This window comes from Carassius gibelio, chromosome B9 (assembly GCF_023724105.1).
Source record: "Carassius gibelio isolate Cgi1373 ecotype wild population from Czech Republic chromosome B9, carGib1.2-hapl.c, whole genome shotgun sequence".
NCBI classification, from domain to species: Eukaryota; Metazoa; Chordata; class Actinopteri; order Cypriniformes; family Cyprinidae; genus Carassius; species Carassius gibelio.
The window spans coordinates 29,814,176-29,820,841 of record NC_068404.1 but is presented as its reverse complement, the minus strand read 5'-3'; the positions used below and the strand labels follow the sequence as shown (position 1 = coordinate 29,820,841).

Below are 6,666 nucleotides of genomic sequence, written 5' to 3'. Positions count from 1 at the left end.
GACATTGAACCCCAAATCATCACAGATTGTGGAAACTTAACATTGGACTCCAATCAACTTGGGCTATGAGCTTCTCCATCCTTTCTCCAGACTCTAGGACCTTGGTTTCCAAATGAAATACAACACTTGCTCTCATCTGAAAAGAGGACTTTGGTCCACTGGGCAACAGTCCAGTTCTTCTTCTCCTGAGCCCAGGTAAGACACCTCTGACGTTTCTGTGGTTCAGCAAATTCCTCGACAAGTCTGTGTGTGGTGGCTCTTGATGCATTGACCCCAGCCTCAGTCCATACCTTGTAAAGTTCACTCAAATTCTTGAATCCAGTTTGCTTGACAATCCTCACAAGGCTGCGGATCTTTTTCTTCCACACTTTTTCCTTCCAGTCAACTTTCTGTTAACATGCTTGGATACAGCACTCTGTGAATGAATGTTGTGTCTTACCCTCCTTGTGAAAGGCGTCAATGATTGTTTTCTGGACAACTCTCAGATCAGCAGTCTTCCCCATGATTGTGTAGCCTAGTGAACCAAACTGAGAAACCATTTTGAAGGCCCAGGAAACCTTTGCAGGTGTTTTGAGTTGATTAACTGATTGGCATCTCACCATATTCTAATTGAGATTGTAAATTGGTGGGTTTTTGTTAAATGTGAGCCAAAATCATCACAATTAAAAGAACCAAAGACTTAGACTACTTCAGTCTGTGTGCACTGAATTTACTTAATACATGAGTTTCTCAATCTGATTTGAATTACTGAAATAAATAAACTTTTTCAAGACATTCTGATTTATTGAGAAGCAACTGTATTTATGGATTATGGGTAAATATAAGTGTCTGAATTGGCCACTGAAACTATTATATCTTATATTTCAATTTTTTATGATTAGTTTTTATTTTTATATTTTGTTTTAATATTTTAATTTTAGTTAAGTTAGTTAAGTTTTATTAGTTTTGTTGAACTTTTTTGCCATTTGTATAAGTTGTTTTTCCTTTTAAATATCTCTATATAGTTTTCATTCATTTTTATTTGAGGTTTAGTTCAGTTATTTTAGTACATCAAGAAAAAAACGAAATTAAAATTGTAAAAGTTTAATAAAACAATATATTATCAATATAAATTAAAATTTATTTTATGAATAAAGTTTTATTTAATTTAATTTTTAATTCTATAAATTGACATTTATTTCATTTATTTATTAAAGTTTATTTATTTATTAAGTTTATTTTAACTTCAAGTAACAAAAATGGTTTTAGTTTCAAATAACTATAATAACCCTGTTTTTGGTATATTTGTGCTATGTCACAAATATACTTCATTTTCTGGATATTCAATAATAAATGCTAAATTTAGTGTTTCTTGATTTGTCCCACCATTTATTACAAACATAAATCAAAGCCAGACTCAAAAGCCACACTCAGACGTCTGAAAGCCCCACAATCTTATTGTAACCAGCTCCTAATAACATTTTCTGAGGCTTAATGAGAACTTTTGTCATTTCTGCAGACCGGAGACTCAAAACTCAATGCCTGTGGATTGTGTTATGATAATGATAACTGATGTATGACTGGACATTACCCATTATGACATGAACTCCAGATCCATCCGCTGTCTGACCATCTCAAAGCCCATCAGTATCACAACCCGTGCGCAAAACTGTGAAATAAAAAGCAAAATAAATGAGCAGTATTGCCTGTCATTCAGATAAGCAGCATCTAAAAACTAAAACAGATATATAACACTACATTTCATTTTTGTTTTTTGCTCATGCACCTCCGTTTTTAAGTGAACACTGCTGAAATTATCCATAAATAATGCTTGACATTTCAAGACCAAGTAAAGAAAATAATATAGTAGAATATAATTGTAGACCTTAATATGCGAAAGAGGGAATTAAAAGTTTTTAAAACCCATCAGTCATCATCCATCGTTCCAGTATAACAGTAAAGCTAAATACAAGAAAAATCTCAAGTGCATGGAATCAGACAGAACATTTCTAATCCAATTCAGATCTGGATTTTATAACCCGCATCCATGTCTGGTTTCCATAAACAGGCAGTTAAAAATGTAACTTTACATAACAGTTGACTCATATCATCTATTTATAACCCGCATCCATGTCTGACTTTATTATATCTCCGTGTCACGCAGCATCTTGAGTGGAAGCAATACGACTGACAGCTAAAAGCGAGTGTTTGCTGGTTTCGCAGGAGAAACACGGACGGCTTCAGATTCCTCCTGAGAGAGCCCTTCCTGGCCCACTTTCTATGATTGCCACTCGATTACGTTTCCAGGAGTTCCTCATCCATCCATCCCACCAAACACAAGCTCCCTGCAGCCAATCCACACACACACACACCGCCGAGCCAGACACACTCTCACAGAGAAACAGCTTTCATCCCACAGCCAAAATGTATTAAAAGAATTGTGTGCATTAGTGCTGTCCACCTTTTCCAGCAGCATTGGTTCTGTAAGTATTTTGCCCATATGGATTTAAAAAAGTCTTCATTAGAGCACTATAAGCCATGAAACAAACTAAACAAAGATTAACTTTGAAGTAAATGAAAATCAGACAAAGATGCAAAACTGTGAACTTTACCATTTTAACACACAAAAAAATATAAAACTAAGAAAACGAAAGCCATAAATCTAAACAAGTTGTGTCCCAAATTTAAAGTTGATTTAAACAATGATAAGATTTTGTTTGACCGCAGTACCAAATGCTTCCACTAGCTGAAATTCACTTCCAAATATGGTCAAGGCTGTATATTAAAAACTGCATTTTGTATTTACTTGCATTATCTTTGTGTAATATAAAAAAATGCTTGATGATCTGAATCTTTTAAGTGTGACAAATATGGGGGAAAAAAACGTTTTACAGCACTGTGTATATATTAAATTGCGCAGTGTTTACGGTAATAGGCTCGGGTATATCATTTGTATATTTAAAACATAATAAAACATTGCGGTTAAAGTCCCTTGTGTATTCTGCATCATTCAAACCTGTGAAACTATCTGATTGCCGAGACTTTCACAATCTGCTGAACTGAGATGAGAGTGTGACAGAATGACTTTTCTATGGAAGCTTGTTTCCACCATGACATGTTTTTATCAATAATTGTGACTAATCGTGCAAATCTGAGTTTAGTAATTGTGATTTTTTTTCCTCAGAATTTTGATTTTTTTTTCTGCCATAGAATAAATTATGACGTAATTGAGACAAAAATCTAACTTTTTTTGTTTTGTTTTGTTTGGCTTTTCTTCACATAATTTAGTTTGTCTAGCTTTTTTTCTCAAAATTGTGAGATATAAACTGAGAATTGCAGGGGAGTCAGAATTACAAGATTCACAGAACCTTTTTTCTTGCAATTCTGTCTTTTTTCTCAGAAGTCTGAATTATTTTTTATTTTTTTTAATCCCATGTCGGGATATAGGCTTTCGTACATTTTAGCAATGCACATCTACAGCAATGTTTCCTTTAAACACTGGAGTTTTAATGCACAAATACAGAGGTGTTCGTGTATATACAAATCATTGCCAGTAATGCATTGCTTCTGTAAGGGACTGAATGAAAGAGCAGTGATTAAATGAATTCCTCAACATACCCATCATAACCTGTTGAGTGAGTGACAGACAGACAGCAGGCAGGGGACGAACAGGAGCGTTTGATAGGATTCGTCTAGGGACATTCCTTCTGTCTTTCAGTCTGACTCTTAATTCTGTCTGTTCCTGTTCCAACCCACTCCAGGCACGAATATGATATACAATACTGCCTATTGCATGCTTTGTTCTCAATTCTCAATTAATGTTCTCAATTAATACACCAGTCAGCATCTCATTCAAAAGACTTTGACATCTGCAGGAATAAATGGGTGCAGAAACATGTCTATTCGACTGGTGTAGATGCAGAAGTGTCTGTGATCAGAAAAGCCATGAACCCTGCTGAGATGAGTTCAACAGTGCTTCTCAAACACACTGCAGTGGCAATTTGCATCTGCCCTTGGGTTCTCCTTCACAACCCATAATGGCTAGTTTAACCAATAATGCGAGCATGAGCGTGAAATATGCACGTTTCACTTCGAGTTTAGAGCGCCTCAACTCATGCTCATTAACCGGGAGATTAAAGGTAGGAAATTAACACAGCAAGGGTTATATTAAAGACGAGTGGTGTTTAGGATCTCCACAGGGAAGCAGAAAACCATTACACGACGTCTGTCTCCTCAAGTCCCAGAGCTGCGAGAATAAAATGCTGTTAACAAGTTCAGAGAGCTCAGACTGCAATCCACTGCTGCAGAGATGCGGTCAGTCTCAGCACCACTCACTTCTGCTCGGTGCATGATAACTGGAAAACAAACATTTGCTCAAAACCAGTATTAAAATGTTATTTACAGTAGATGCATCTTGCAACCAGCGACAACAGTAATTGCTTATTTCTCATAACCTTCGTGCATCTTGTTTGCGTCCGACTTTTGTTAAACTAGTTAGGCTACTTTCCGCATCTGCGTTGAAATGTTTGGGAATTAAACATTGCTCTATTGCTTCAGTTTGTTCACCTACGTTAGTGCACGCTCCGCGAAACCAATTCATCCCGACGTTCTGTTCTTCTCAGATGAATTTTAATAACCATAAACTAACGTTCCCGGAACGTGCATTGAATCAAACCTGAACGAACAGCCAACGCATCTATTCAAATGTTGTTTTTCGTGAAAACCCGTTCAAGTGCATGTCTTTTCAGTCGTAATGAACAAGACGATGACGGTTTGGTGAGCCGTGGAGACATTGCAGAGGGACACATCTATCACCTCGCGTGCAAGAGCGCGCTATAATGGAAAACGAACGAATGCATAACTCACAAAAAATGATGTCTTATCACTGCTGAGTGGCGATTTGATAAAGATAACGTGTGACTGAAGGACACGCGGACGCACTTACCGGGGTCACCCTGACTTCTCCGCAGCTTCGGTCTCCAAAATCAAATGCCGTGATCACAGTCCACGTCTCTGCATATATACCACAGGATCACATAGAGGATGAGCAAAATGGCAAAAATAAACAGAGCTACAAGTATAGCCTTAGTCACTGGTGAGATGAAAGACTGCATTTCAGCAATTCGCATCAGTCCGCTGAGGCGCATGGGTGCTCGGCTCGATCCTCACCATCAGACCAGACCCTCGGCTCCTGACCTGAACATTCCCAGCGCGTTCCTCACATGTGTTTGTTATTCCCGGAGAGAGATCTGGGGCACGCCGGCCGGTGTGGATCATGCTCGGAGCGGGGAGCAGATCTGATGTGGAACAGGTTGATTCGCCTTTTCAACTTCATCAGCTGGAACTGTCCATCAAGAACCGTGTTCAGGGGGAGACTGACCCTCAATGATGGAATTAAACTAAGAAAAAAACGTCATGAATGCTCACTTTTGTTTCATTTATGACATAAATACAAGTATTATTATTTTCTTTTTATCTGAGATAATAATAGCCTACTGCGTTGTCAATTGATACAGCTAGCCTATAGCGTACATTCAAGGGTTAAAACTTTTAGTTTGTTTCGGAGAATCCAGTTGTGATTTTTATCTTTTACAAAACACTGACTTTTTGAGATACAGTATGTTTGTGACTTGAGTATGATCTATAAATGTAAAATATCGGCACTGTTTTGTTAACTCTCCATCCGATTATGACACTTTCATAAAGTAAAATTACGCCTAATTTGCACTGACTTTCTGAGGTATGCATTTGTGATAAAACATATGGCAATTTCTGTTCAGTGTGCATTTAAGGCCAGGTGTAAATATGTGCCCTGATTATATCTTCAGTGATGTGTTTATGATTAAAAATCGTATAAAGGTCAAATATTGACACCGTTTTGTTGCATCCGATATTAAAGTTACAAAAAATAACCATGGTTTTATTATAGTAAAACTGTAGTAACCCATGTTTTTTTGGCGTGTTGACTACCATTTTTATAACCACAGACTTACTACAAATACCATTTGTTAAACTATGGTTAATATAGCAAAATCATTGTTAATTTGTGGTTACCATCGATTAACTATAGTAACCATGGTTTTTGGGTTTTATTTTTTAGTAAACAATGGTTAATTTTCGTAAGGGAACATATGTTTATGAAAAACAAAACTATAAAGTGTCAAATACTAGCACTGTTTCGCCAACTTTCATAAACCGCTCAACTGGCACACTGTTGCTATGGTTACCCTCCTCCAGCATCAGTTTATTTTCAAGAGCATCTATTTAATGCCAGGTGAAAATACACACCACTGACTTTCTGAGATATTAGTTTATGATAAACAAAACTCTAAAGTTTAAAATATTGGCAGTGTTTAAGTCAGCTTGGTTACCTCCTCACACAATCGCAATTCCCGTTTGGGAGCACTTGTTTAATGGTAGTTAAAAGTACATGCCCTTTCTTTACATATTTTTGTGATAAATCGCTCGCTCCATAAAGTGTCAAATAATGGCAAGGTTTTATGTTTTAGCCGATAAATGCTCAAGTCGCATACTGTTGCCGTGGTTACCTCAATTGCTGTTTGTCAGCGTGTTTAGATGAAAATGCACGCTCTTGACTTACTGAGATATGTTTATGAAATATACAACTTTTAAGTGTCAATTATTCGCAAGGTTTTGGATTTAGCCGATAAATCGCTCAAGTCGCAT

At 36.9% G+C, this 6,666-nt stretch overlaps 1 long non-coding RNA gene across 1 annotated transcript in view; it reads right to left on the bottom strand.

The window, feature by feature from the left end:
- Positions 1–1,641, bottom strand: part of LOC127964995 (uncharacterized) — a 20,330-nt gene extending 18,689 nt beyond the window's left edge. Inside the window, exon 1 of the long non-coding RNA XR_008155231.1 lies at positions 1,571–1,641. This is a non-coding gene — a long non-coding RNA (uncharacterized LOC127964995). The remainder of the gene's footprint in view (positions 1–1,570) is intronic.
- Positions 1,642–6,666: the final 5,025 nt, after the last annotated feature.